Source organism: Chrysochloris asiatica, unplaced genomic scaffold, assembly GCF_000296735.1.
Source record: "Chrysochloris asiatica unplaced genomic scaffold, ChrAsi1.0 scaffold00035, whole genome shotgun sequence".
Classification (NCBI taxonomy): Eukaryota; Metazoa; Chordata; class Mammalia; order Afrosoricida; family Chrysochloridae; genus Chrysochloris; species Chrysochloris asiatica.
In genome coordinates, this window is record NW_006408553.1 from 2,639,144 (window position 1) to 2,649,989 (window position 10,846).

Consider the following 10,846-nt stretch of genomic DNA (forward strand, 5'->3'; position numbering starts at 1 on the left):
GTCTGCCTGTCCCACTCCACAATCCCCGTTCAGGCCATTTTTCTAGATATAAACAGTTCAGGGCCAGCTGTGGTCGTTTGGTTTTAAGTGGAAACTGTCTCTTTAAATTTCGAGGAGATCTGTGCGCATGCGTAGTAGAACCCTCCAAGGGTGGAGCTGGGGTGTCCGCTTGCTCAGGCACTCCTATAGCCACCAGAATGGAGGTACACAGATAACAAGGGACCAATGAACAAATACCAAAAAGTAAAGAATATCCACACCTTTATCTCCGCAGTTCTGTCAGGCATCCATGGCTGCTCTGATCCTTCCCCCACTTGGTCCTGCCCAAGATGGCGGCTCTGGGAACAGCTGAGCATCTTGAATTAGAAAGCAATGTATTTCTTGCTTCTGCTACAAATTTCCCTAGCTGTAAGCCTTCCAACCTTCTAAATATTCCTTTATATGTGGTTCAGAATTCTGGCATTCATCACCTGAGCCTGCTTGGTCCAGTATTCTGTGTTGTTGCTGGAGAAGCTCCTCACTGCCCTTCTACCCAAGCCACCATCTTGTTTGTTCACAATTCCCTTTTCTTGTCATCTTATTAAAGTGAAGACATACAATATTTGTCCTTTTGCAATTTTTTTTTTAATGCTAAATTATAACTCATTGTTTGTCCATATGAAGGCTGTAGTTTTTATGTGTTAATTTCACTGCTGGCCAATATACTGAATTTGGTATCATTAAAAAAAAACCACTAAGTTTATTATATTAAGATTTCAAATAAACAATCATCATTTTCATGTAATCATAACTTTCTTCTCCTTTTGAATGTTTATATAACTTAATTTTGTATTTTTTCTGATTGTATTGTCTGGAATTACTGCTGTTGTTGTTAAGTGCCGTTAAGTTGGTTCCAACTCATACTAACTCTGTATAGGATTTCTAAGGCTGAAACTTCCAGAGAAATATAATAGTGAAAGGAAATAACTATATACTTCTATTTTATTAAGAGATAATTTAAAATAAAAGAGTGAGCGTTGTATTTTATTAACTATCTTAGCCTCTATGGAAGCAATCATGTGATTCTTCACTTTTGATACATTATTGTGAAATTTATTAATGTTTCATAATATTGAGCTCTTATTGAAATAAACCCATGAAACTAACTGCACTTGATGTTTTGAAGGAGGTAATTTTCTGAAAATTTTTCTGCTGCAGAAACTGTGCTAGGCTTAGAGTGTCTATCTCTTAAGGGTTTGTATAATTTGTAATTTTCTAAAAAAAACATTAATTTCTTCCAGTTTCTCAAATGATTTTAATATAGATTTCAGTAAACTAGTCTCTTGTGATTATTTATGATGATTTTAATTCCATCTATAACTAGTCATTTCCTTAATTTCCTATTTTATTCATTCATGCTTTTTTCTTTTTGTATGATTAAATTAATCATGTTCTTCAATCTTTTTAAAGATCTAAACTCTGAACTTATTTATTAGTTCTGTTTTTTTTCCTTGTTTTTGAACTCATTTCCTGCTTTTATCTCTGTGGTTTTATTGCTTCTATGTGCTTTAGACTAATGTTATTATTATTTCTCTAGTTTCTTGAGTAGGTGTCTAATTTATAGTATTCCAGTATTCCTTGTTTATTAAGATAAATGTTTGAAAGTATGAAATTTCTTCTGAGTGTTATTTTAGCCGAATTTTATAAGTTTCGATATGTAGTATCTTCATTAGTGTTGCGTTCTAGCATTCTGTCATTTGGGCACTTGTTTTTCTCTTAGACTCAAGAGTTCTGTGGGAGAGTTTTTGTTTGTCATCTCCAAATTGTGAAATTTTGCTTGTTTCCTAATTTTGTTATTAATTGCTGGTTTTATTGTACCATGGTCAGAGAATGTCATCTGTACCAAGTCTACTTTTTGGAATTTATTGAGATTTTATGAATGGTGTAGTATTTACGTTTCTTAACAGTGTTTCATGGGCCCCTTAAGATATATTTTCTCTATTTTTAAAAAGAAAATTACCAAGATAACAAGAGAACTGTTATCTGTTAATTGTTATTTAGATCTTCAATATCATCACCTAGGAGTCTTGGTGTGGCACTGTAGGATAAGCACTGGATTGCTAACCACAAGGTTGGTGATTCAAATCCACCAGCTGCTCCTTGGAAGCCCTATATGGCATTGTTATGTATCAAAATTGACTCAATGGTATTTAATATCAACAATATACCATCACTTAATTTTTGACCACTTGAGTTGTTATATGCTAAAATTTATATTTTTGACAATTTCACTTTTTCCCTATGCAGTGTGCTTTGTTGATACTGATACTATACAATTTCATGCATTAATAAATTGCTAGATTTTTATTGTAGATTGTATATTTTATTATTGAAAGGTATCCTTGTCACATTTAATGCTTTTGATGCTGAAAAGACATTCATATGATATCATGTTATCCAGTGCTGCTGTAACAGAAATATCACAAGTGGATGACTTTCACACCAGAAATTTATTCTCTTATAGTTTAAGAGGCTAGACATCCAATTCAGACTGTAAGGGAAGTTTTACTTTTGTTTTGCTCGGAGGAAAGGTCCTTGTCTCCTTACAGCATCCACAGGCCCAGCATTCCATGTGTCTTGGCAATAAACTTTCCTTGCATCAAGAATACTCAACAATATTGAGTTCCTTTGCTTCAGATATTCCTCTAACCTGCATAAAGTTGGATTGTTCTTTGTGATCATTTGTTTTTAATAGGTGAGCTTGTATGAGACATTCATAGTTACTGAAATTCTAATGTTTAAGATGGACTTCTACTTGAATTTAAAAAAGGTTTCTGTAAAAATATTAAACTTTTTATAATGTACAGGTTGTTGTTGTTGTTGTTAAGTGCTGTTGAGTCGATTCCAACCCATAGCGACTCTGTACAGGGTTTCCAAGGAGCCGCTGGTGAACTTGAACCACCGACTTTACAGTTCAAATGACTTTGCAGTGTTATGCATCAGCCCACAGTGCCCAGGTCTATTTTAATGTTTTTATTCATGAATCTATCCTCTGGTTGCTCTTGATTCATATCAACCCTAAAAGACAGAATAGAACTGTGGCATAGGATTTCTAAGGCTGTAAATCTCTAAGGAATGAGATTGTCACATCTCTCTCCTTTGGAGTGGCTGGTGAGCTTGAACTATCTATCTTTTGTTTAGCAGCTAAGGGCTTAACCACTGTGCCACAAATGTTCTTCTTATGCAAGAGTAGTGAAGAGCTCTTTTGATGTATTAAATACGAAAATTCTACCGCATAATGCTTTCTCATTGTTAAAACAGGGCTAATGAATCCCACCTTAGAGATTAAATGAGATGTGAAGGTGTCTGGCTTAAAATATTTAGCTTCCTTTGTTTCTATGGCAATAAATTATTTTTGATCCTTTTAAAATTCTCCTATGTTCTTTTCTTTCAAATCAAGTATAACATGAATTTGCTTTAAAAATCAGATAGAACAGAGAAGGATTTATTATAAAAAGCAACAATTGTCTGCCCCAGAAGCAGCCATTTTGAATAATTTCTAATTTTAGTTTTCTCTAATCATCTCTAAATTTCTAAATCATATCTGTAATCAGATTTTTTCTTGGTTTATTAATTTTAGATATTATTTATTGAGTTTCTGCTGTGGCAGATGGAAGTTTTGCTCACTCACATACACATTCTCTCTTGCTCTATATACAGTAATTCTACCTTTTTTTGTTACTCTTATTAAAGTACTCAAGTCTCTTGTATTAATTGCCTATTGCTGAATAACCATTTATCCTAAAATTTAGTGACATATGAGAGCAGTAAACATTTATCTCACATTCTGTGAGTCAGGAATTCACAAGTAGATTAACTGGGTGGTTTGGGCTCAGGATCTCTCTTTCTCATGAGGTTGTAGCCAAGATGTCAGCTAGGGCTGCAGTCATCTAAAGATTTAAGGATTTGCTTCCAAGGTGGCTCACTCACAAAGGTAGTTCTGACTGTTGGCAGGCAGCCTAGGTTTCTTGTTATGCAGATTTTTCCATAGGTTGCTTGAGTTTCTGTCCTCTTTAAAAGATGTTTATTTCTCTCAGAGTAAATGATCCAAGAGAGAGCCAGGTGGCAGTCTCAGTATCCTTTAAGTGCCTCATCTGTCTTGGAAATCACACATCATTTATGCAAAATCCTCTTAGTTATACAGGTCATTCCTCTTCAGTGTGGGAGGGGACTCACATGGCATAAATACCATTGTTCTTATTGTTATTAAGTGTTGTCCAGTCGATTCTGACCCATAGTGACCCTGTATAGGGTTTCAGAGGAAGCTGGTGAACTTGAACCGCCGACCTTGCAGTTTAAATGGCTTTGCAGTCTGGTGCGTTAACCCACAGCACCACACCAGGACTATTGGGTGTCATCTGCAAGGCTGGATTGCACAGTCTTCCTCTGGCTCCCAATATTTCATATCCTTCCCACAGGAATAATAAACTCACCCCAAGATATTCCCCCAAAGTCTTGTCCCTTTAAAGCGTTTACTCAAAGTCTAGGGTCACACTATCTAAATCAGATGCAAATGTAGATATAGCCTCTTGAGTGGATTCTAGAGTGATGTTTCTCTTAATCTGAAGACCTATGAACTAAACAGGTAAGTTATCTGTCCCCACACACCTAGCATACAAGGATGGATTAGGCATAGAAAACTTCTATGGTCAGTCTTGTTTTAAAAAGGAAGACTTGTCGTTGTTAGATGCTGTGCAGTCCATTTTGACTCATATTGACCTTATGCACTACATAAAGAAACATTGCTCAGTCCTGTGCCATTCTCACAATTGTTGTTATGCTTGAGCCTATTGTTGCAGCCGCTGTGTCAATTCATCTTGTTGAAGGTCTTTTTTTTTTTACTTATCCTCTACTTTACCAAGCATAATATCCTTCCCCAGGTACTGGTCCCTCCTGAGACAATCTTGCCATCGTCCCTTCTAAGGAGCATTCTGGATATATATATCCCAAATATATCATTGTATTTGCTTATTTAAAGTGATTTCTTCTCCATAAGACTGCATGTCCTCTGAGGGCAGGGAAAATATTTTATTTATATCTGCAAGGTTGGTGGTTCACACCCATCAGTTGCTCCATGGGAGAAACATGAGACTGTCTTCTCCTGTAAAGATTTACAGCCTTGGAAACCCTATACAAAGTAGATATGAGTTGGAATTGACTTGGTGGCAGTGAGCTTTGTTTTGCTTTTACCATCAGCACTCAGTATCTTTCATATAATAATATTTTAATGAAATTTTAATATATGATTAGATAAATAAGTCAGTGAATAAATGGATTGAAACCAGAAATTTGATAGACACTGTTGTTTATTTTCAAAGATATAGGTAAATCAAGCAATTGACCTAAAAGCGAAAAGAGACAGCTGCAGGAGAAAAATTATCAAGAAATAGCACATGAAAAAGTTTGTAGCTGATGGAACACACATAACTTCAAATTGAAATAGTCTATCAAATGCCTAATAAGATAAAGGGAAAACACACACACACAAAACTACAATCATTGTAAAATTTCCAAACCTAAGACTTTCAGAGACAATGAGAAGCCATCCATTCTAATATTCATAATTAGTTGACCATCCATCATTGGTTGACCACTCCATCCTCCCAAGAGAAGCCTGATAACATTGAGTTTTCTGGACTTCTGTTCCACTCATGTAACTTAAGAGATTTTGGCCAATCTCCAGCATCAGGAACCGACTGGATTATTATAAATCTATTAGAGTAATTATCTTATTCTCTGGCTGAGTGTCCAACACTAGAAGAGACATGTGGATCAATTACTCAGGTCATTGATATGGTAGGAAACTTTTGCCAGTGGGGGGCCAGGGTAGGGTTTGGGAATGCTCCTTCTTGTTCTTCTGGAAAGGCTTTTAGAAGTAACTCTCTGTTTCCATTGGCCATGAATAAGAAAGAATCATATCAAGCCATTCTGTAATCATGAAGAATCCAATTGGATCAATCAACTCTAAATGCCATCTATCTGAGATCCTCAGTTATCATTTAACTCAGTTTGAGTTGTGCTTTTTGTTTTTTTGAGGCTGAGATCATCTGAATAGACATAGCCATAATAGTACAAGTATTATCCAGACATAATAGATAATTATTGTATAGAAAAAGTAAGAACAAAGAGGTGTTTAGAGATATGGTAAGAAGGAATACGTTTCTTTGCAATGATAAAAAAAGAGACATTCACATTCTAGGAGAATAAAAATTGCACAAGAAATTCATGGTTTAAGTAAAAAAAAAAGAAAAAAAGAAAGAAAGAAAGAAATTAATATATGGCATAGTTTTGAGCAGCTGTTAAAAGTAAAAGGAAATATAACTAATTTAAACATTATCCTTTGCATGGCATGGGGATTGTGACATTGGAACTGAAACGAAAGGAAGAATATCATTGCGAACTATGTGGCTCTGTAGTAATCTTTTTTTTTTTTTTTACAGAATTTTAAAATGTAATTGCTACTTATAGGTATTGGGGTTCTAGAATTAACACATAGACAAAGTATGGAAGTGAATTATGATTTCAGAAAATAATGTAAATATTCTTAACCATAACAATGAGTAAGTAAATGATGACTAGCAACAGTTTAATGGTAGTAAATGTCGATAGCAGCAGAAAGAAGGGTAAGAGAACAAGTTATCTTCATTTTACTGATTGACAATCTAGGAAATATTGGTTATAAATGGTGAAATAAGGAAGACAGTTGTGGTAAGCAACTTTCAAGATGGCCCCAACAATCTTTAGTTCCTGGTATTCATGCCTTATTATATATAAGGAGCTCTGGTAGTGTAGTGGTTATGAATTGGGCTGTGAACCGTAAGGTCAGTAGTTCGAAACTACCAGCACCTACGCAGGAGAAAGAAAAGGCTTTCTGCTCCCAAAAAGATTTACAGCCTCAGAAACCCTGTACAGGGTCGCTATGGGTCAGAACCGACTTGACGGCACTTAACAACAACAACAACAAATTATATATAGCCCTTTACTGTATTGTAAATCATTAAAAAGGATTTGTGGCAATGATAGTGTGGGGCTTCCAAGGCTAAGTTAGAAAAGATATTGCAGGGTTTACATAACATTTTATTGGATTGCTTGTTTTTGGAGAAGCCACTGCCAGGTAGTGAGGATACTCAAGTAGCCCAATCTATGTGGTGAAGGAATTGAGGCTTCTTGTCAACCAGTAACACCAAGTTGCAATCCATGTAGTATGCATGCCATCTTGGAGGCGGATATCTACAGATGATTACAAGCCAGGCTGGCTTCTTGTCTGCAACTTCATGCAAGAACACAAGCCAGAAACAGTTAGCTAAGCCTCTCCCAAATTCCTTATCTACAGAAGCTCTGTGGGATAATAAAGATTTATTGCTGTTTTTAGCTACTGAGTTTTAGGACAATTGTTAGGCAACAATAGATAATTAATATAGATTTTGTTACTGGAAGTGAAATGTTACTGTAAGTAAACCTAGAATATAATAGTGGTTTTGTAACCAGGCAAAAGGAAGTAGTTGAAAGGATTTAAAAAGTCTTAATGGAAACCTAATTGCGTTGAAGTGATTCTTAGTAGAACTCAGATGGCTGGAGGAGAGGGCAAGTGAGAGCTTAAAGGAAATAAAAAAACTAGAAGAAAGGGAATCCTTATAATGTATTTGCAAAATGAACTATATGGCAACACTGCTACCTGAAGTAACATGGAAAATAGGAATTTTACTTAGTACAGTAGGTGATCTGGTGAAGAAGATTTCCAGGTAGAGTACTGAAAGTGTCTTCCTTTTTTTGTTTTTCTTTCTTGCTGTTCAGAGTAAAATAAAAGAGGAAAGTGATAAGGTAGAGAAATCAGTTTTAAACAAAAAGAAGTCAAGACTGATGACTGAAAAATCCAATTATCTTCATATGAAAAACAATGCAAAGTTAAGATATGGCTCCCTTCTAATGAGCATTATGGTTGTTCCTCCAAATATATCATTGTACTAGTTTGTTTAAAATTACTTAACATTCATTTGAAAATCTAGAAGAAATGGATACAATTTTAGAAGAGTACAACCCACCTAAACTGACACACAGAGAAGTAGAAAACTTGAACAGACCTATAACCAAATAAGAAATTGATCAAGTAATTTAAAAACTCCCAACAACAAAAAAAGTCCAAGCCCAGATGGCTTTACTGGTGCATTTTACCAAACATTCAGAGAAGAATTCACACCAATTTTACTAAAACGATTCCAAAATATAAAGAGCTCTGGTACCATAGTGGTTACGAATCAGGCTGCTAATCTCAAGGTAAGCAGTTAGTAACTACAAGCCACTCCATGGGAGAAAGGTGAGGCTTTCTGCCCCAGTAAAGATTTACAGCCTCAGAAAACCTGTACAGGGTCGCTATGGGTCAGAATTGACTGGACAGCACTTAGCAACAACAAAGATTTACAGCCTCAGAAACCCTATGCAAGGTCGCTATAAGTTGGAACCAACCCCAATGCATATAACCACCACCACCATTGCAAAACATAAAAAAGGATGGAAAACTCCTGAGTACCTTTTCTGAAGTGAGCATCACCTTTATATCAGAACCAGGCAAGGACATCACTAAAAAATAAAATTATAGACCGATAGCCTTCATGAGCATAGAGACAAAAATTCTCAACAAAATCCTAGGCAATAGAATTCAACAACAGCAACAAATAATACATCATAACCAAGTGGGATTAACTTCAGGGATGCGGTATTAGAAAAATTATCAACATAAAACAGAATATAAATAAAAAAAGGAAAAGAACCACATAATTATATCAATTGATACAGAAAAGGCGTTTGACAAAATCCAACATCCATTCTTAATTAAAAACATGGAATAAAGTAGGAATGCATGTGAAATTCCTCAAAATAATTAAGAGCCTATCTATAAATCCAACAGCCACAATTACTGTCAATGGAGAGACACTGAAAGAATGCCCTTTGTGAACAGAAACCAGACAAGAATGTCCTTTATCACCACTTCTATCAGTATTGTGTTGGAAGTCTTACTAAGATACATAAGGCAAGAGAGGAAAATTAAAGGCATCCAAATAGGCAAAGGAGAAGTAAAACGCTTTTAATTTGCAGATGATATGATCTTACATATAAATAATCCCAAAGATTCAGCAAGACAATTATTGGAACTCATTGAAAGATTCAGCAAAATGGCAGGGTGGTAGCGTACTGGTTACGAATCGGGCTGCGAACCATAGGTCAGCAGTTCGAAACTACCAGCGGTTCCGCGGGAGAAAGATGAGGCATTCTGCTCCTGTAAAGATTAACAGCCTCGGAAACCCTGTGCAGGGTCGCTGTGAGTCGGAACCGACTCCACGGCACATAACAACAACAACAACAAAGATCAATATACAAAAGTCAGTTGGATTCCCCTATACTAACAAAGATAGCTCTGAAAAACAAATTAGGAAAACAATACCATTTATAACAGCCACCCAAAAGATGAAATACTTAGGAATAAATCTAACTAGAGAAACAAAAGACCTGTACAAAGAAAACTACAAAACACTACTACAAGAAACCAAAAGAGATTTACAAAAATAGAAGACTATACCATGCTTATGGATAGGAAGACTTAACATTGTATAGATGTCAATATTAACAAAGTAATTCATAGATATAATGCAATTCCAATCCAGATTCTTTAAAAAGATGGAAAAATGATTATGAACTTTATATGGAGAGGAAAGAGACTTCGGATTGGCAAAACACTGCTTAAGAAGAACACAGTTGGAGGCTTCTCACTCCCTGATCTCAATGATTACTGCACAGCCATGGTGGTCAAAACAGCTGGGTACTGGTATAATGAATGATACATATATCAATGAAACAGAATTGAGAACCTACAAGTAAATCCATCCACATACAGTCTTTGACAAAGGGTCAAAACATATTAAATGGAGAAGTGATAGTCTTTTCAACAAACGGTGCTGGCAAAACTAGAAATCCATTTGCAAAATGAAAGAAGATCCATACCTCACACCATATACAACGACAAATTCAAAATGGATTAAACACCTAAATGTAAAATGTAGAACTATAAAAATAACCAATAAAAACCCAGGGTCAATCTTAGGGGCTATAATATATGACATACATATACTACCAAATATTCCAAAAACGCACAAGCAGTAGAAGACCAAGTAGATGACTGGGGCCTCCTAAAAATTAGAAACTTAGGTACATCAAAAGATTTCACCAAAAGAGTAAAAAGGGAGTCCATAGCCTGGGTATTATTTTTTACAATGACGTATCAAAGGATTAATATCTAAAATTTATAGACAATGATAACTTTTACAAGACAAAGACCAACAAGCCAATTGAAAAATGGGCACAGGATATGAACAGATCCTTCACCAAGAAAGACATTCACGTGGCCAACAAATATATGAAGAAATGTTCATGATCACTAGTCATCGGAGAGAAGCAAATCAAAACAACAATGAGATATCATCTCACACCAACATTGATAGCAAAGTTTAAAAAAGCAATATAAAAAATGCTGGTGAGGGTGTAGAGAGACTGGGACACTCCCACCTTGTTGGTGGGACTCTAAAAACAATGTTTCATGGTGTTATAGTTTAAGTTTTGTGTCACCTTTACCGGGCCAGGATTCTCAGTGGTGTGGCAGTTGAGATGTAGTTATCTATCCCCCCATGATGTGATTTGATGTGATCAACCAATAACAGGATTAAGGGTGGGATACACTACCCTGCTTGCTGAAAGTGAAGAGGACTTGAAACATTTACTTATGAAGATCAAAGAGCACAGCCTTAGATATGGATTA